The sequence below is a fragment of the Phyllobates terribilis genome, unplaced genomic scaffold (genome assembly GCF_046119375.1).
Source record: "Phyllobates terribilis strain yellow unplaced genomic scaffold, ASM4611937v1 Scaffold_25__1_contigs__length_18738178, whole genome shotgun sequence".
Taxonomy (NCBI): Eukaryota; Metazoa; Chordata; class Amphibia; order Anura; family Dendrobatidae; genus Phyllobates; species Phyllobates terribilis.
In genome coordinates this window covers 17,712,360-17,733,108 of record NW_027362785.1, presented here as the reverse complement: position 1 = coordinate 17,733,108, position 20,749 = coordinate 17,712,360, and positions in this window count along the sequence as shown.

Below are 20,749 nucleotides of genomic sequence, written 5' to 3'. Positions count from 1 at the left end.
AGGCTACTACCGAAGGTTCATTCCTGGTTTCACCAAAATGGCAGCCCCTATGCAGGACCTCCTGATAGGCCAGTCCAGGAAGGCCAAAAACCAGAAGCCACCCTTCAAGTGGGACAAGCTGGAGGATGAGTCCTTCCACCAGTTGAAGATGGGCCTCACGGGGGATGAAATCCTGGCGTACCCTGATTAGGGCCACCCCTTTATTCTCCACATGGACGCGAGCAACATCGGACTAGGAGCGGTGCTGTCCCAGATCCAGCAGGGCAGAGAACGGGTAATCGCATATGCCAGCCGGAAACTACGACCCACCGAGAGAAACCCTGAGAATTATAGCTCCTTCAAGCTAGAGTCCCTGCCAGTGGTGTGGTCAGTGACGGAGCGCTTTAAACATTACCTTGCCTCTTCCAAGTTCACCGTGTACACGGACAACAACCCGTTGACACACCTGGACACTGCAAAACTTGGTGCCCTGGAGCAGAGATGGATGGCCCGCCTGTTCAACTATGAATTCACCATCAAGTACCGGGCTGGGCGCAAGAATGCCAATGCGGATGCCCTGTCCAGAATGCCTCATTTGCCGGACAGGGACGAAGATCCAGAAACACTGGAAGAGATCGAGATCCCCGCCTTCCACCGTCATGGGATAACTCAGTGCTCCCACTGCATGAAGGACAGGTACTCTGCCACCAAAGAAGCCACGTTCAATCCCTTGTCCCACCACAGCTGGGCAGAGACACAGGACAGTGACCCGGCCATCCGCCTGGTGAAGGAGTTACTGACGCTTGCTGATGCCCGCCTTGATCCAGATGCTCCGGAGGAGGCCAAACAGCTATGGAAGGAGAAAAGTAAGCTGTTCACCTATGAAGGAAAGCTGTGCCGAAGGACTGTCAACTCCCGGACACACAAGCTGGCCTGGCAGGTGGTGGTCCCAAGACGAGACACAGCTATGGTCCTGGAAGCATACCACAATGGCGCGGGACACTTTGGATGGAAAAAGCTGGAAGTCCTGCTGCGGGAACGGTTCTATTGGGTTGGCATGAGAAGAGCCATCGAGAGGTGGTGCCGAGACTGCGGCCCGTGCAACCTGAGGAGGAAGGACCGTGCCAGCCAAAGGGCTCCCTTGCAGCCCATCGTCACCAAGCAGCCACTCGAACTGGTGGCCCTCGACCATGTGAATCTGTCCCCGTGCAGGTCAGGCTATGTCTACGCTCTCACCATCGTAGACCACTACTCCCGGTTCCTGGTAGTAGTGCCCATCAAGGACCAAACGGCTCAGACAGCGGCTAGAGCTTTCTAGCAGCATTTCTGTCGCCCGCATGGTTACCCAGAACGTGTGCTCACTGATCAAGGTCCGGCTTTGGAAGCGGAGGTCTTCCAGGAGTTCAGCAACCTGTACGGCTGCAAGAAGATCAGGACAACGCCTTATCACCCCCAGACCAACGGGATGTGTGAAAAGATGAATCAGGTAGTGATAGACCTGCTGAAGACGTTGCCGCTAGAAGAACGCAGTCAGTGGCCTGAAAAATTACTGGACCTAGTGGACCTGTACAATCACATCCCAGTCAATTCCACCAATTGCACACCCGCTTACCTGACGAGAGCAAGACCTGGTAAGCTGCCCATTGACCTGGATATGGGAGTCCTGACACCAGAGGACGCCTCACCAGATGTGGACTGGGATACTGAACGACAACAGCAGTACCGCAAGGTACAGGAAAGTGTTGAGAGGAGTCTGTCTCAAGCAAGACAAAGGCAAGAGAGAGCCTACAATCAACATGCACCTGCTGTTCCCCTGGCACCTGGAGAGCAAGTCCTAAAGAGAAAAAGGCGGCTCCATAAGTTGGACGACCAGTGGGAGAAAGAACCGTACACCGTACTACCATCAAGTCTTGAAAACCCTAAGGTGTACCTTATAAGTAAGGACGGAGGGGAAACCACAGCCACGGTTTCCAGAGACCACCTGAAGAAGTGTCCCGAGCAGCTGCAGCATGCTGAAGAAGACCAGGATATCCTTCAACCCGCAGAGGAAAAGGAAGAAATGGTCAGCACGGTACTCGGAGAATTTCCCCGGTCCTGGACACAAATCAATAACGCCATAGTTGTACCCATCCTTACATTTCTCCAGCGAGCCCCTCAAGAGCCTACAGAGGATCCAGTAGAGTTGGAAGAGCAATTGGCCCCAGAGGCAGAAGATTCCTCGACGGCAGAACAGGAGAATCAACCCTCTGCTAGTAGCGAGCCAGCCGTACCCCTGGTAAGCCAAAGGCCACGTAGAAATCTGCCCAACCTGCCAGTAACACCTCAGAATACCTGTAGTGCAGACACTAGTGGGCCCACTACACAAAGGGTAGAAAAGGGGGACCCAGAAAGGACACAAGCAGACAGTGTGTTGTGTAGGTCCACCAGGAGCACCAGGGGTCAAATACCCGCCTGCTGGAAAATCTAAATCTAATGTATATATACCTGTATATTGCAACTTTTGAAATGTTTAATGTTTGTTGCCTGCATACTAATTGTGTTTTCTGGTTACCCGACAGGGTTCATGAACTGACAGGTTATGGACAATGAATAACCGGAACTGTACCTTGTAAATAGTTGCACCTGTAAAGTGCCCCTTTTTGTCCGGACCACAGAACAAAAACCCGTGGAGGTGGCTGAAGACGTGGTCCAACTCCGGATCATCGATGCCCTGTAGCCACCCCAGGGCCTACGTGGAGGGTTTGGGACGGGTCCCTCAAAGTACATCTTGGGTGACATAGACACCTGGTTACGGAAGCGCCGTGACCTATAAAGACTAAATTGCCTGTATATATGTTGATGTGTTATTACTTATACCCTGTTATGTATGTTTTCATAAAATGCGTTTAGTCCCGAAGTACTAAAATTTACTAGGGGGGAATGTGGCACCCCAGGGGTCTGGTTGCCACAGTGGTAGAAATACCATGTCTGAGAGCAAGCAGGAGTTTCCTGGTTAGGAGCACTTTAGCACGCAACACCTCCTGCCCCAGTCCAGGGAGGGGAGGAACCTGCCCTTTATAAACTGGATCTGGGGCGGGGTTAGTGAGTCCAGAGGAAGGGACAGAGCAGCAAGCAAGGAGCCCTGTAGGCAACACAGGAGCAGAGAGCCAGGGATTGGAGCTGATAGAGCTCATCCTGGCAGAAGACACCAAGAACCGGACAACGGAGTCCGAGGCTGTGGGGATTATACATCCAGCAGCAGAAACCACACGGCAGGGGATTTCAGGTCCTCTGGCCCCAGGAAGCCCGGAGGCTCAGTCACACGAGAGGGACCGGTACCGCCACAGAGGAGCGAGGAATACCAAGGGCCCGAGTCACCAGCCATACGGGTGAGCACCACACGGTACACTCAGGGACGTGGGCTACCACACGACTACAGCAGGGTAGCCAGAAAGAGTTCAGTCAGACGGGAAGGCCTACACCTCCACCTGGCCAGGGGGACTCTTAGTTTGCTCTCAGACCGGCCAGGCCTTCATTGCCAACCAGTACTCCCGGCGGGGTCTAGTAGTTGCCATCAGTAAAGACCCTGAACTGCACTGCCAAGACTCTGAGTTGTTCCTTCCGCGGCCTACACCACAACCATCACCATCCACTCCCACTGCCCTAAAGCTACACTTCTCCTGTGGGGAGTCACATCATCTAGCTGCACACACCATCAGCGGTCTGCTCCGCAGCGGTGATTCCTCATAACTGCAATCCACAGGTGGCGTAGTCGGACATTTGACCACCCTGGGCACGGACCTCGTTGCCGCCACGGTGACTACAACCCCCAGCATCTACAAGGCCCGGCTCTGGGTATCCCCCACGGCCCAGGGGGCGCGTCACATACATACCAGGATTGGGGGATGAGGGGTCCCATACAAACCAGGATTGGGGGATGAGGGGGCCATGCATACCAGGATTGGGGGATGAGGGGGCCATGCATACCAGGATTGAGGGATGAGGAGGCCATAAATACCAGGATTGGGGGATGAGGGGTGCCATACGTATCAGGATTGGGGGTGAGGGGTGCCATACATACCAGGATTGGGGGTGAGGGGTGCCATGCATACCAGGATTGGGAGATGAGGAGGGCCATGCATACCAGGATTGGGGGATGAGGGGGGCCATGCATACCAGGATTGGGGGATGAGGGGGGCCATGCATACCAGGATTGGGGGATGAGGGGGGCCATGCATACCAGGATTGGGGGATGAGGGGTGCCATACATACCAGGATTGGGGGATGAGGGGTGCCATGCATACCAGGATTGGGGGATGAGGGGTGCCATGCATACCAGGATTGGGGGTGAGGGGTGCCATGCATACCAGGATTGGGGGATGAGGGGAGCCATGCATACCAGGATTGGGGGATGAGGGGGGCATTGCATACCAGGATTGGGGGATGAGTGGGGCCATGCATACCAGGATTGGGGGATGAGGGGGGCCATGCATACCAGGATTGGGGGATGAGGGGTGCCATGCGTACCATGATTGGGGGATGAGGGGTGTCATAAGTACCAGGATTGGTGATGAGGAGGCCATACATACCAGGATGAGGAAATTTACCAGTAGCTGCTGCATTTCCTACCCTAGGCTTATACTCCAGTCAATACGTTTTCCCAGTTTTTTTGTGGTAAAATTAGGGGCCTCGGCTTATACTCGGGTTGGCTTATTTTAAATATACGGTATTTTAAAAATCAGTGAGTACGTGGTGCCCATAATGCTGCAGGACTGTGGGGTGCATTATACTATATGGGGGCTGCATTTTACCCTATGGGGTGTGTAATATACTGTATGGAGGACTATGGGGAGTGCATTATATTCTATGGAGGACCATGGGAAGTTCATTACACTATATGGAGGATTATGGGGGGCGCGATTATGGGGGCGCAATATACTATATGGAGGATTATGGGGGGCACATTATACTATATGGAGGATTATTGGGGGTGCATTATACAATATGGAGAATTATGGGGGGCACATTATACTATATGAAAGCAATTATACGGTGTGAAGGTTTGTGTGAGGGTCACCATACTGTTTGGAGGACTGGGTAGGAGTCAGAGTTGGGGTATCATACTGTGTTTGGGGGGCACTTTTGTTGGCATCATACTTTATGGGGCAATGAAAGAGGGATCTAGGACTTCAGCAGGAGGAAGATTACTATGTAAAGGCTGGAGAGTTGTGAGATCTGCTCTTCTGTGACACAGACAAATATTTAACTATTTTTCGTGGGTTGGGGGGGGCCCAATTAGAGCTTCTGCTATGGGGCCCCATGATTTCTATGTACGCCCCTGGCTATCAGGATGTCTTTGGAGTGTGGAAGGAAACCAGAGAACCTGGAGGAAGCCCACACAAACATGGGGAGAACATAGAAACTCCTTGCAGATGTCGTCCTTGGTGGGATTTGAACCCAGGAAGACACTGAGCCACCATGCTGCCAAGATCAGAGTGATGTCGCCCCCCAGTGGGGTAATTACAGAAGAGCAGCAGATACATGGATAATATACAGATCAGAGTGATGTCGCCCCCCAGAGGAGGAGATGAGAAGTGAACAATAACAGTAGATCTGAGCAGGGATACTGTCCTCATAGAAAATAATAGTAGCATCAATGCCAGTGCCCTGCATGGTTCCCCGTCTCCCTCCATGCAGCGATGCTGTCATACTCACCACCCCGGGCTCCTCATCTCCTGCTTCCAGGTCCCTGCATGTTGCACAAGCTTCCTGCGGCGCACCTAGTGCACGCATGCTCCCCTGTTCTTAAAGGGGCAGCGTGCACACCTGGAAAATGCCTCCAGCCAATAGTTGGGAGGCATCTTGTATAAAAGGCATCCTCCTCAGTAGGGAGGTCCCGTGAGCAACCCCTATAGTTGTAAGGGGTGTCCAGGACAGTAGTTGGGCGAGCTGCTGCTCCTCCATGCCCTGCACTTTATAAGCAGTGTCCATTGCATTGCACTCACTTGTAGGCTGGAGGCCTCCGCACTCTCACCATCCTCAGGTCCAGGATCAGCCGCACACATCAGGGGACACCCAGTTCATTATAACAAGTTCAACTTTACTGGACAGTTCAGACACATCAGTCTTTACCACGCAGTATCGGGCACAGCTCCCTCTGGTTACAGCACATTTCATGCGCCCGCTCACGTTCAGCTCGGACTGTCCCTAAGCTTGATCCTCCTGTCGGCCCTAGGGTCATTCGGCAGCACCGGACTCCCGAGCTCCGCTAGGTTTCCCTCACACGGCTCCCTCTGTATGGAAGCAGTTAAGGCACTCTCCCATAGCTCCCAACCGTCCCATCCCGACCTCGTCATCTCCCCTGTAGCTCCTCCTCCTCCTCAGGGGGCGTGGCCGCTTCTCCCTGCAAAGTGCATAAATTAAAGTTAATTTATTCACTTGCTATCGGGTCTCCAACTCGCTTTCCTTCGCTCACAGCCGGCCGCTCTACCGCTGAGCTACAGGTCGCAGTGTTACAGGTTTTGGTAACCTTGACCTCTGTAGCATTATAAACAATTACAAAAGTGCAATTTTTTCTTTTTTTTTTGTGAGAACCTCCCTGAAGTCTCCACCCCACAACCCTGAACGTCCCAGGCAGGAGCTGAACGTCCCAGGCAGGAGCTGAACGTCCCGGGCAGGAGCTGAACGTCCCGGGCAGGACCTGAACGTCCCGGGCAGGGGCTGAACGTCCCGGGCCGGAGCTGAACGTCCCGGGCAGGAGCTGAACGTCCCAGGCCGGAGCTGAACGTCCCGGGCCGGAGCTGAACGTCCCGGGCAGGAGCTGAACGTCCCAGGCAGGAGCTGAACGTCCCGGGCCGGAGCTGAACGTCCCGGGCAGGAGCTGAACGTCCCGGGCCGGAGCTGAACGTCCCGGGCAGGAGCTGAACGTCCCGGGCCGGAGCTGAAAGTCCCGGGCCGGAGCTGAACGTCCCGGGCCGGAGGTGAACGTCCCGGGCCGGAGGTGAACGTCCCGGGCAGGAGCTGAAAGTCCCGGGCCGGAGCTGAACGTCCCAGGCCGGAACTGAACGTTCCAGGCAGGAGCTGAACGTCCCAGGCCGGAGCTGAACGTCCCGGGCAGGAGCTGAACGTCCCAGGCCGGAGCTGAACGTCCCGGGCCGGAGGTGAACGTCCCGGGCAGGAGCTGAACGTCCCGGGCCGGAGCTGAACGTCCCGGGCAGGAGCTGAACGTCCCGGGCAGGAGCTGAACGTCCCGGGCAGGAGCTGAACGTCCCGGGCAGGAGCTGAACGTCCCGGGCCGGGGCTGAACGTCCCGGGCCGGGGCTGAACGTCCCGGGCCGGGGCTGAACGTCCCAGGCAGGAGCTGAACGTCCCAGGCCGGAGCTGAACGTCCCAGGCCGGAGTTGAACGTCCCGGGCAGGAGCTGAACGTCCCAGGCCGGAGCTGAACGTCCCAGGCCGGAGCTGAACGTCCCGGGCAGGAGCTGAACGTCCCGGGCAAAAGCTGAACGTCCCAGGCAGGAGCTGAACGTCCCAGGCAGGAGCTGAACGTCCCGGGCCGGAGCTGAACGTCCCGGGCCGGGGCTGAACGTCCCGGGCAGGAGCTGAACGTCCCAGGCCGGAGCTGAACGTCCCAGGCCGGAGTTGAACGTCCCGGGCAGGAGCTGAACGTCCCAGGCCGGAGCTGAACGTCCCGGGCCGGGGCTGAACGTCCCGGGCCGGGGCTGAACGTCCCGGGCAGGAGCTGAACGTCCCAGGCCGGAGCTGAACGTCCCAGGCAGGAGCTGAACGTCCCAGGCCGGAGCTGAACGTCCCAGGCAGGGGCTGAACGTCCCAGGCAGGAGCTGAACGTCCCAGGCAGGAGCTGAACGTCCCAGGCCGGAGCTGAACGTCCCAGGCAGGAGCTGAACGTCCCAGGCCGGAGCTGAACGTCCCAGGCAGGAGCTGAACGTCCCAGGCAGGAGCTGAACGTCCCAGGCCGGAGCTGAACGTCCCAGGCAGGAGCTGAACGTCCCAGGCTGGAGCTGAACGTCCCGGGCAGGGGCTGAACGTCCCAGGCAGGAGCTGAACGTCCCAGGCAGGAGCTGAACGTCCCAGTCCGGAGCTGAACGTCCCGGGCAGGAGCTGAACGTCCCGGGCAGGAGCTGAACGTCCCAGGCCGGAGCTGAACGTCGTGAGCCACAAGCTCCGGTGAAGCCATCAGCTGAGGTTTCTATACTTCACCTGCACAGGCACATAGAAATACACTGCTATGTACAACGGATCTCTATGTATTGTATTCTAGTTTGAGGATAAAAGATTTTTTTTCTTCTTATAAAATTATAAAAAAACAAAAACAAATATATATTAAATATCACAAATCAGCAAATAACAAGAACAGATTTGTGTCTCTCAAATCATAACGACCCGCAGAACACAGCGATCAGATTATTTACAGGGATCGGTAAATGGCGTAAAAATAATGGCGTAATTGATATTGTTAAACAAACGGATTAAAAACGCTGAGGCCGTGTTCACACGTAGCGTAAATGCTGCTTTTTTTCTGTTGAAAAATTCTGCAGTGTTTAACTGTCCAAGCAAAGTGGATGTGATTTCATGAGAACTGCGCCCCCTGTGGTCAGAAAACGCTGCCGAACTCTGCAGTTTTGGTGCTTTTTTTTTTTCTCGTCTTCTATGTGGAGCAGATACTTTCATCAAAGCTTTTCTGTATATAAAAAACGCATCAAATAAAGGAAAAAAGGCATAAAAATGATACTGTACTTACTCCAAGTGCCTCCAGCCCACTGTCCATTGAACAAACCTCACACTACATCTCACTAACTAAACCAGTAAGTAGTTGCCCTTTTTGCTTGACCTTTTGCCGCCCATCCTGGGCTGGTCCCAAACTTTTAACTGTATCCTGTTCTATTCCTATTACTGTACAGTAATAAGGCCCACCATTACCCATCTTACTCAAATCTATATCTAAAGTCACTAAACTATGTCCTATGCTTTCCCTATCCCTAAGTTACGTGAGGTATTACCTTGCAGTATCCACACTTTGCATTAGTTACAGCACACTATACATTTTGCATGTCATCGTAAAGCACAATGAAACCGCGTGTCAATATTCACACACTGCAATTTGTTGCCTTCAGGGGCAGTTGCACGACAGGCTATTGCACCCTTCCCCTCTTTAGACATGGTCATTGTGATGACACAGCATTTAATCTTAATTATCTAGACATAAATTCAGTAGTGGAGGAGACATACCACCACGCTAGGTGAGGGAAGGACCAAGTGTATGATGATGGGAAAAGGGGGGAAGCCCAACAACTAGGGAGAGTGGAGACCCCTAGACAGATCTTACAACACCCTGACTCCCCTACCGTCCCTAAAGAGGTTCCACACCTATCGCCGAGCAGGATACCTAATCCCTAACTGTCCCTACAGCTAGGCCCTAGGTGAGGGAAGGACCAAGTGTATGACGATGGGAAAAGGGGGGAAGCCCAACAACTAGGGAGAGTGGAGATCCCTAGACAGATCTTACAACACCCTGACTCCCCTACCGTCCCTAAAGAGGTTCCACACCTATCGCCGAGCAGGATACTTAATCCCTAACTGTCCCTAGAGCTAGGCCCTAGGTGAGGGAAGGACCAAGGGGGGAAGCCCAACAACTAGGGAGAGTGGAGACCCCTAGACAGATCTTACAACACCCTGACTCCCCTACCGTCAATAAAGAGGTTCCACACCTATCGCCGAGCAGGATACCTAATCCCTAACTGTCCCTACAGCTAGGCCCTAGGTGAGGGAAGGACCAAGTGTATGACGATGGGAAAAGGGGAGAAGCCCAACAACTAGGGAGAGTGGAGACCCCTAGACAGATCTTACAACACCCTGACTCCCCTACCGTCAATAAAGAGGTTCCACACCTATCGCCGAGCAGGATACCTAATCCCTAACTGTCCCTACAGCTAGGCCCTAGGTGAGGGAAGGACCAAGTGTGTGACGATGGGAAAAGGGGGGAAGCCCAACAACTAGGGAGAGTGGAGACCCCTAGACAGATCTTACAACACCCTGACTCCCTTACCGTCCCTAAAGAGGTTCCACACCTATCTCCGAGCAGGATACCTAATCCCTAACTGTCCCTACAGCTAGGCCCTAGGTGAGGGAAGGACCAAGTGTATGACGATGGGAAAAGGGGAGAAGCCCAACAACTAGGGAGAGTGGAGACCCCTAGACAGATCTTACAACACCCTGACTCCCCTACCGTCAATAAAGAGGTTCCACACCTATCGCCGAGCAGGATACCTAATCCCTAACTGTCCCTACAGCTAGGCCCTAGGTGAGGGAAGGACCAAGTGTGTGACGATGGGAAAAGGGGGGAAGCCCAACAACTAGGGAGAGTGGAGACCCCTAGACAGATCTTACAACACCCTGACTCCCCTACCGTCCCTAAAGAGGTTCTACACCTATCGCCGAGCAGGATACCTAATCCCTAACTGTCCCTACAGCTAGGCCCTAGGTGAGGGAAGGACCAAGTGTATGACGATGGGAAAAGGGGGGAAGCCCAACAACTAGGGAGAGTGGAGACCCCTAGACAGATCCTACAACACCCTGACTCCCCTACCGTCTCTAAAGAGGTTCCACACCTATCGCCGAGCAGGATACCTAATCCCTAACTGTCCCTACAGCTAGGCCCTAGGTGAGGGAAGGACCAAGTGTATGACGATGGGAAAAGGGGGGAAGCCCAACAACTTGGGAGAGTGGAAACCCCTAGACAGATCTTACAACACCCTGACTCCCCTACCGTCCCTAAAGAGGTTCCACACCTATCGCCGAGCAGGATACCTAATCCCTAACTGTCCCTACAGCTAGGCCCTAGGTAGGGAGGGGAAGGGGTGAGCACTAGTCAGCCCCCACTGCAACTAAAGACAAACAAAGAAAACAGACAAGCGGATACACTTAGCTTGAGAAGACACGAACGAGAAGACGACAATAATCCACCAAGAAACTTCAAGAAGAAACTAGCCGACTGCTAATACTCCAGGCCTGAGCAGGGGAAAATAGTCCCATCACTGCCAACTCTCTGGAGACACAGAGTTTTTATATATCAAGCAAGGGTGTGTAAATTAACAGCAGAAGGTGGAGATACTTGCTGGGTCCTAGCGAAAGAAGGATACCACTACACTCCAGAGATGAAAGGATCAAGAAGGTGTCTACAAATCCAAGCGCAGAGACCTTCTACAGCCGGATCCAGAACGACTGTTTGTCAAACCTGATACACCCGGGATACATACACTCTTATCTTTATGTTGACTTTTGAATTTGTGTGTTTTTATTTAGTTTGTATAAGTCTGGATGTTGACACTTGAGTTGATATTTACTGCAACTTATTGTATGCTAACTTTGCAAGACAGGGACGCAGGGTCATTGAACAAATTATGTTTCTTAATATGTTGATTGAATCATTGAATAAGTCCTTGTGGCTCGTTGACCTGCAGGAGCAGAGGAGAACAAACTATGCAAATTAATTAAATGCTCAAACAATGAGAAATTAGCCCCTACCACCTCCCCCCCGACCTGTGGATGATGACATGAAGCACAGATGTGGATATAAAAAGGACCCCTATCCTTCTGAGAGGAACTTTACAAAATCACAGCCAAGAGAGACTCTTCAGAACAGCAACCAGGACACATGGCTTCATCAAGAGGGACACAGATTTGACTCTACAGGATTTCAGCTTAGGGGACCATGGCCCCAGCTGGAAGAACACAGTCTGTTCCATTGAATATCACTGAACCTATGGATACATTTGGGGAAGCTAGGATTGTGACCCTCCGGTCACCTGACTCCAGAGATACGTTTGGAGAAACAAAGTTTGGACCCTTCGGTCACCTGGAACCCATGGATATGTTTGGAGAAGCCAGGTTGGGACCCTCCGGTCACCTGGAACCCATGATTATGTTCAGAGACTCTAGGTTGGGACCATCTGGTCGCCTGGCCCCATGGAGACATCTGGGGAAGCCAGTATTATGACCCTCCAGTCACCTGGTCCCCTGGGTACATTTGGAGAAGCCAGGTTGGGACTATCCGGTCACCTGGTCCCATGTAGATGTTTTGGGTAGCCAGGTTGGAACCCTCTAGCCACCTGGAACCCAAGGATATGTTTGGGAGTAGCTAGGTTGGGACCATCCAGTCTCCTGGTCCTATGGAGATGATTGGGGTAGCCAGGTTGGGACCCTCCAGTCACCTGGAACCCATGGATATGTTTGGGGGTAGCTAGGTTGGGACCCCCCCAGTCACCTGGAATCCATGGTTATGTTCGTAGAAGCCAGGTTAGGACCATCCGGTCGCCTGGTTCCATGGAGATGTTTGGGGAAGCCAGGGTTATGACTCTCCGGTCACCTAACCCCATGGAGAAGTTTGGAGAAGCCAGGTTGGGACTATCCAGTCACTTGGACATGTGCCTCAATGGACTGTCAGCTTCCTAAGCTTGTCGTTAAATATGCTCTGTGGGTGCCCGCAAAAGGCGGGGGGCAACTGGTGGGGGTAGTCAGCGCTGGAAGCCCCAGAGTTGCAGCTGCTCTAATCCCGGTAAATCAGCGGAAGGGTGAGACTCTGTAATTTTGCACCATCTTGGGTATTTGCTATACTACAGTATATGTTATTTTTCACAAAAAGTGTCCAAATTAAGCTAATAGTACTTCCGAACAATCAATCAAGTTCGATCACTTCGGCCGCAGGTGCTGGTCATGCTATGAATGAATAGTGCTGGTCTATGCACTTATGTGCACGAGAGCACTAGTATGCTACAGCGCTGCTGCCCTGTGGATTCGACCCAATGTGTGGCATTATGAATTAACTCTTTTTGACACTCCACGCTGCTATATATAACACCTCTATATTCCTTTTATTTGTGATGAGTGCTTCATCCACAGCATAATCTAATTATCATAAGACTACTCAAGTTTTCCCAAAGATTTCAGTGTTGTTTCTCCTGCCTCCTCATGTTTGGTACCTTTCTCTTTTATGGTTCTATTTTGGATTTTAACATGTCTAAATAAAATATTTATTTTTAAATTATTTTTGGTACTTCATGTTTTACTGGGTAATCATAATATATCCTGGTAAAAAAAATTTGTGTGGTAGTATATGTTATTGTCTGTTTGTTGGGACCCTGGAACATAGAGTTCATGTTCCTTTTAAAACACTGGCCCTTAGGCCCACACAAACAGGTGCCCAACAGTCCCTGGGCACAGTCCTTTCCACTTCAAGCTGGCAGGCACATAGGGTCGTCCATTTTTTTTGCTCACAGGCCCAAATACATGACCCCGGTCCCACTGCGTGCCCTCAGTATAACACCGCGTGCCCTCCGTATAACGCCGCGTGCCCTCCGTATAAAACCGCGTGCCATCCCTATAATGCCGCGTGCCCTCAGTATAACACCGCGTGCCCTCCGTATAACGCCGCGTGTCCTCCCTATAACGCCGCGTGCCCTCCGTATAAAACCGCGTGCCCTCCGTATAACGCCGCGTGCCCTCCATATAAAACCGCGTGCCATCCCTATAATGCCGCGTGCCCTCCCTATAACGCCGCGTGCCCTCCCTATAACGCCGCGTGCCCTCCCTATAACGCCGCTTGCCCTCCCTATAACGCCGCTTGCCCTTCGTATAACGCCGCGTGCCCTCCGTATAACGCCGCGTGTCCTCCGTATAACGCTGCGTGTCCTCCATAAAATGCCGCGTGCCCTCCATAAAATGCCGCGTCTCCTATATAACACCGCGTGCCTTCCGTATAAAGCCGCGTGCCCTCCGTATAACACTGCGTGTCTCCTGTGTAACGCCGCGTGCCCTCCCTATAACACGGCGTGTCTCCCGTATAACACTGCATGCCCTCCCTATAACACCGTGTGTCTCCCATATAACACCGCGTGCCCTCCGTATAACGCCGAGTGCCCACCCTATAACACTGCGTGCCTCCCGTATAACGCCGCGTGCCCTCCCTATAACGCCGCGTTCCCTCCGTATAACACCGTGTGCCTCCTGTATAACACCGCATGCCCTCCGTATAACACCGCGTGCCCTCCGAATAAAACCACGTCTCCTGTATAACACCGCGTGCCCTCCGTATAACACCGCGTGCCCTCCTTATAACGTGTGCCCTCCGTATAACGCCGCGTGCCCTCTGAATAACGCCGCGTGCCCTCCGTATAACGCCGCGTGCCCTCCGAATAACGCCGCGTGCCCTCCGAATAACGCCGCGTGCCCTCCCTATAACACCGCGTCTCCTGTATAACACCGCGTGCCCTCCTTATAACAACGTGTGCCCTCCCGTATAACGCCGCGTGCCCTCCCGTATAACGCCGCGTGCCCTCCGAATAACGCCGCGTGCCCTCCGAATAACGCCGAGTGCCCACCCTATAACACTGCGTGCCTCCCGTATAACGCCGCGTGCCCTCCCTATAACGCCGCGTTCCCTCCGTATAACACCGTGTGCCTCCTGTATAACACCGCATGCCCTCCGTATAACACCGCGTGCCCTCCGAATAAAACCACGTCTCCTGTATAACACCGCGTGCCCTCCGTATAACACCGCGTGCCCTCCTTATAACGTGTGCCCTCCGTATAACGCCGCGTGCCCTCTGAATAACGCCGCGTGCCCTCCGTATAACGCCGCGTGCCCTCCGAATAACGCCGCGTGCCCTCCGTATAACGCCGCGTGCCCTCCCTATAACACCGCGTCTCCTGTATAACACCGCGTGCCCTCCTTATAACAACGTGTGCCCTCCCGTATAACGCCGCGTGCCCTCCCGTATAACGCCGCGTGCCCTCCGAATAACGCCGCGTGCCCTCCGTATAACGCCGAGTGCCCACCCTATAACACTGCGTGCCTCCCGTATAACGCCGCGTGCCCTCCCTATAACGCCGCGTTCCCTCCGTATAACACCGTGTGCCTCCTGTATAACACCGCATGCCCTCCGTATAACACCGCGTGCCCTCCGAATAAAACCACGTCTCCTGTATAACACCGCGTGCCCTCCGTATAACACCGCGTGCCCTCCTTATAACGTGTGCCCTCCGTATAACGCCGCGTGCCCTCTGAATAACGCCGCGTGCCCTCCGTATAACGCCGCGTGCCCTCCGAATAACGCCGCGTGCCCTCCGAATAACGCCGCGTGCCCTCCCTATAACACTGCGTCTCCTGTATAACACCGCGTGCCCTCCGTATAACGCCGCGTGCCCTCCCGTATAACGCCGCGTGCCCTCCCGTATAACGCCGCGTGCCCTCCGAATAACGCCGCGTGCCCTCCGTATAACGCAGCGTGCCCTCCCTATAACACCGCGTCTCCTGTATAACACCAGGTGCCCTCCGTATAACGCAGCGTGCCCTCAGTATAACGCAGCGTGCCCTCCGTATAACACCACGTGCCCTCCGTATAACACCGGTTGCCCTCCGTATAACGCAGCGTGCCCTCCGTATAACACCGCATGCCCTCCGTATAACACCGCGTCTCCTGTATAACACCACGTGCCCTCCGTATAACGCAGCGTGCCCTCCGTATAACACCACGTGCCTCCGGTATAACGCAGCGTGCCCTCCGTATAACACCACATGCCCTCCGTATAACACCGCGTCTCCTGTATAACACCACGTGCCCTCCGTATAACGCAGCGTGCCCTCAGTATAACGCAGCGCGCCCTCCGTAAAACACCACGTGCCCTCCGTATAACGCAGCGTGCCCTCCGTATAACACCACGTGCCCTCCGTATAACGCCGCGTGCCCTCCGTATAACGCCGCGTGCCCTCAGTATAACACCACGTGCCCTCCGTATAACACCGCGTGCCTTCCGTATAACGCAGCGTGCCCTCCGTATAACACCGCATGCCCTCCGTATAACACCGCGTCTCCTGTATAACACCACGTGCCCTCCGTATAACACCACGTGCCCTCCGTATAACACCACGTGCCCTCCGTATAACGCAGCGTGCCCTCCGTATAACACCACGTTCCCTCCGTATAACGCCGCGTGCCCTCGGTATAACGCCGCGTGCCCTCGGTATAACGCAGCGTGCCCTCGGTATAACGCAGCGTGCCCTCCGTATAACGCCGCGTGCCCTCCGTATAACACCGCGTCTCCTGTATAACACCACGTGCCCTCCGTATAACACCGCGTGCCCTCCGTATAACACCGCGTCTCCTGTATAACACCACGTGCCCTCCGTATAAAGCAGCGTGCCCTCAGTATAACGCAGCGTGCCCTCCGTAAAACACCACGTGCTGTCCGTATAACGCAGCGTGCCCTCCGTATAACGCCACGTGCCCTCCGTATAACGCCACGTGCCCTCCGTATAACACCGGGTCTCTTGTATAACACCACGTGCCCTCCGTATAACGCAGCGTGCCCTCAGTATAACGCAGCGTGCCCTCCGTAAAACACCACGTGCCCTCCGTATAACGCAGCGTACCCTCCGTATAACACCACGTGCCCTCCGTATAACACCACGTGCCCTCCGTATAACGCAGCGTGTCCTCCGTATAACGCCGCGTGCCCTCCGTATAACACCGCATGCCCTCCGTATAACACCGCGTCTCCTGTATAACACCGCGTGCCCTCCTTATAACGCGTGCCCTCCGTATAACACCGCGTGCCCTCCTTATAACGCCGCGTGCCCTCCCGTATAACGCCGCGTGCCCTCCGAATAACGCCGCGTGCCCTCCGAATAACGCCGCGTGCCCTCCGAATAACGCCGCGTGCCTCCGGTATAACGCCGCGTGCCCTCAGTATAACGCAGCGTGCACTCCGTATAACACCACGTGCCCTCCGTATAACACGGCGTGCCCTCCGTATAACACCGCGTGCCCTCCGTATAACGCAGCGTGCCCTCCGTATAACACCGCTTGCCCTCCGTATAACGCCGCGTGCCCTCAGTATAACGCCGCGTGCCCTCAGTATAACGCCGCGTGCCCTCAGTATAACGCAGCGTGCCCTCAGTATAACGCAGCGTGCCCTCCGTATAACGCAGCGTGCTCTCCGTATAACGCAGCGTGCCCTCCGTATAACGCCGCGTGCCCTCCGTATAATGCCGCGTGCCCTCCGTATAACACCGCGTGCCCTCCGCATAACGCCGCGTGCCCTCCGAATAACGCCGCGTGCCCTCAGTATAACACCGCGTGCCCTCCGTATAACGCCGCGTGCCCTCCATATAAAACCGCGTGCCATCCCTATAATGCCGCGTGCCCTCCCTATAACGCCGCGTGCCCTCCCTATAACGCCGCGTGTCCTCCCTATAACGCCGCTTGCCCTTCGTATAACGCCGCGTGCCCTCCGTATAACGCCGCGTGTCCTCCGTATAACGCTGCGTGTCCTCCATAAAATGCCGCGTGCCCTCCATAAAATGCCGCGTCTCCTATATAACACCGCGTGCCTTCCGTATAAAGCCGCGTGCCCTCCGTATAACACTGCGTGTCTCCTGTGTAACGCCGAGTGCCCTCCCTATAACACGGCGTGTCTCCCGTATAACACTGCATGCCCTCCCTATAACACCGTGTGTCTCCCATATAACACCGCGTGCCCTCCGTATAACGCCGAGTGCCCACCCTATAACACTGCGTGCCTCCCGTATAACGCCGCGTGCCCTCCCTATAACGCCGCGTTCCCTCCGTATAACACCGCATGCCCTCCGTATAACACCGCGTGCCCTCCGAATAAAACCACGTCTCCTGTATAACACCGCGTGCCCTCCGTATAACACCGCGTGCCCTCCTTATAACGTGTGCCCTCCGTATAACGCCGCGTGCCCTCTGAATAACGCCGCGTGCCCTCCGTATAACGCCGCGTGCCCTCCGAATAACGCCGCGTGCCCTCCGTATAACGCCGCGTTCCCTCCCTATAACACCGCGTCTCCTGTATAACACCGCGTGCCCTCCTTATAACAACGTGTGCCCTCCTTATAACGCAGCGTGCCCTCAGTATAACGCCGCGTGCCCTCAGTATAACGCAGCGTGCCCTCCGTATAACACCGCATGCCCTCCGTATAACACCGCGTCTCCTGTATAACACCGCGTGCCCTCCGTATAACACCGCATGCCCTCCGTATAACACCGCGTCTCCTGTATAACACCACGTGCCCTCCGTATAACGCAGCGTGCCCTCAGTATAACGCAGCGTGCCCTCCGTAAAACACCACGTGCCCTCCGTATAACGCAGCGTGCCCTCCGTATAACACCACGTGCCCTCAGTATAACGCAGCGTGCCCTCCGTATAACGCCGCGTGCCCTCCGTATAACACCGCATGCCCTCCGTATAACACCGCGTCTCCTGTATAACACCACGTGCCCTCCTTATAACGCGTGCCCTCCGTATAACACCGCGTGCCCTCCGTATAACGCCACGTGCCCTCCCGTATAACGCCGCGTGCCCTCCCGTATAACGCCGCGTGCCCTCCGAATAACGCCGCGTGCCCTCCGTATAACGCAGCGTGCCCTCCCTATAACACCGCGTCTCCTGTATAACACCAGGTGCCCTCCGTATAACGCAGCGTGCCCTCAGTATAACGCAGCGTGCCCTCCGTATAACACCACGTGCCCTCCGTATAACACCGGTTGCCCTCCGTATAACGCAGCGTGCCCTCCGTATAACACCGCATGCCCTCCGTATAACACCGCGTCTCCTGTATAACACCACGTGCCCTCCGTATAACGCAGCGTGCCCTCCGTATAACACCACGTGCCTCCGGTATAACGCAGCGTGCCCTCCGTATAACACCGCGTCTCCTGTATAACACCACGTGCCCTCCGTATAACGCAGCGTGCCCTCAGTATAACGCAGCGCGCCCTCCGTAAAACACCACGTGCCCTCCGTATAACGCAGCGTGCCCTCCGTATAACACCACGTGCCCTCCGTATAACGCCGCGTGCCCTCCGTATAACGCCGCGTGCCCTCAGTATAACACCACGTGCCCTCCGTATAACACCGCGTGCCTTCCGTATAACGCAGCGTGCCCTCCGTATAACACCGCATGCCCTCCGTATAACACCGCGTCTCCTGTATAACACCACGTGCCCTCCGTATAACACCACGTGCCCTCCGTATAACGCAGCGTGCCCTCCGTATAACACCACGTTCCCTCCGTATAACGCCGCGTGCCCTCGGTATAACGCCGCGTGCCCTCGGTATAACGCAGCGTGCCCTCAGTATAACGCAGCGTGCCCTCAGTATAACGCAGCGTGCCCTCCGTATAACGCCGCGTGCCCTCCGTATAACACCGCGTCTCCTGTATAACACCACGTGCCCTCAGTATAACGCAGCGTGCCCTCCGTAAAACACCACGTGCTGTCCGTATAACGCAGCGTGCCCTCCGTATAACGCCACGTGCCCTCCGTATAACACCACGTGCCCTCCGTATAACACCGGGTCTCTTGTATAACACCACGTGCCCTCCGTATAACGCAGCGTGCCCTCAGTATAACGCAGCGTGCCCTCCGTAAAACACCACGTGCCCTCCGTATAACGCAGCGTACCCTCCGTATAACACCACGTGCCCTCCGTATAACACCACGTGCCCTCCGTATAACGCCGCGTGCCCTCCGTATAACGCAGCGTGTCCTCCGTATAACGCCGCGTGCCCTCCGTATAACACCGCATGCCCTCCGTATAACACCGCGTCTCCTGTATAACACCGCGTGCCCTCCTTATAACGCGTGCCCTCCGTATAACACCGCGTGCCCTCCTTATAACGCCGCGTGCCCTCCCGTATAACGCCGCGTGCCCTCCGAATAACGCCGCGTGCCCTCCGAATAACGCCGCGTGCCCTCCGAATAACGCCGCGTGCCTCCGGTATAACGCCGCGTGCCCTCAGTATAACGCAGCGTGCACTCCGTATAACACCACGTGCCCTCCGTATAACACGGCGTGCCCTCCGTATAACACCGCGTGCCCTCCGTATAACGCAGCGTGCCCTCCGTATAACACCGCTTGCCCTCCGTATAACGCCGCGTGCCCTCAGTATAACGCCGCGTGCCCTCAGTATAACGCCGCGTGCCCTCCGTATAACACCGCGTGCCCTCCGTATAACACCGCGTGCCCTCCGTATAACACCGCGTGCTCTCCGTATAACGCAGCGTGCCCTCCGTATAACGCCGCGTGCCCTCCGTATAATGCCGCGTGCCCTCCGTATAACACCGCGTGCCCTCCGCATAACGCCGCGTGCCCTCCGAATAACGCCGCGTGCCCTCAGTATAAAACCGCGTGCCCTTCGAATAACGCCGCGTGCCCTCAGCATAGCGCCGCGTGCCCTCAGTATAACGCCGCGTGCCCTCAGAATAACGCCGCGTGCCCTCAGAATAACGCCGCGTGCCCTCCGTATAACGCCGCGTGCCCTCCGTATAACGCCGCGTGCCCTCCGAATAACGCCGCGTGCCCTCCGAATAACGCCGCGTGCTCTCCGAATAACGCCGCGTGCCCTCCGAATAACGCCGCGTGCCCTCCGAATAACGCCGTGTGCCCTCAGTATAACGCCGCGTGCCCTCAGTATAACGCCGCGTGCCCTCCCTATAACGCCGCGTGCCCTCCGTATAACGCCGCGTGCCCTCCGTATAACGCCCCGTGCCCTCCGTATAACGCCCCGTGCCCTCCGTATAACGCCGCGTGCCCTCCGTATAACGCCGCGTGCCCTCCGAATAACACCGCGTGCCCTCCGTATAACGCCGCGTGCCCTCCGAATAACGCCGCGTGCCCTCCGAATAACGCCGCGTGCCCTCCGAATAACGCCGCGTGCCCTCAGTATAACGCCGCGTGCCCTCAGTATAACG